Source organism: Penaeus monodon, chromosome 30 (assembly GCF_015228065.2).
Source record: "Penaeus monodon isolate SGIC_2016 chromosome 30, NSTDA_Pmon_1, whole genome shotgun sequence".
Classification (NCBI taxonomy): domain Eukaryota; kingdom Metazoa; phylum Arthropoda; class Malacostraca; order Decapoda; family Penaeidae; genus Penaeus; species Penaeus monodon.
Window position 1 is genome coordinate 20,258,334 of NC_051415.1, and position 373 is coordinate 20,258,706.

At 31.4% G+C, this 373-nt stretch overlaps 1 protein-coding gene across 2 annotated transcripts in view; it reads left to right on the top strand.

Annotated features, from left to right (window-relative positions):
- The window catches only part of LOC119592621 (probable G-protein coupled receptor Mth-like 3), a 47,879-nt gene that overhangs the window by 39,942 nt on the left and 7,564 nt on the right, over positions 1–373 (top strand). The window lies entirely within an intron of this gene.

Sequence of the window (373 nt, forward strand, 5' to 3'; positions counted from 1 at the left end):
GACCAGAATATTAATCTTTAGATTTAACTCGTAATTACCGATAAGATATATTTACCAAACTTTTATGTCAGAATTGTAATACTCGAAGGAGCGTTCTTGCAAAATTAGGCATCTTACCATTGCAATTGCAGTCTATTATGACGTTGTTTATGCATTGAGAGAATAGGTATTAACGCTTGCATATCTAAAGGAAAAGAAAAATCTAAAAACAAGTTGTATAAAAAAAAACTTGTAGTTAATATATGGTAGACATTATTTAGCCTCTGTGCTGGAAGGGATATTAATATTTAAAGATTAGTGGGGAAAAAAGTTTCTTCTTTTAGAGGTGAGGGGGGGGGAAGATAGAGGAGGTAAGTTTTATTATTTTCCTTAT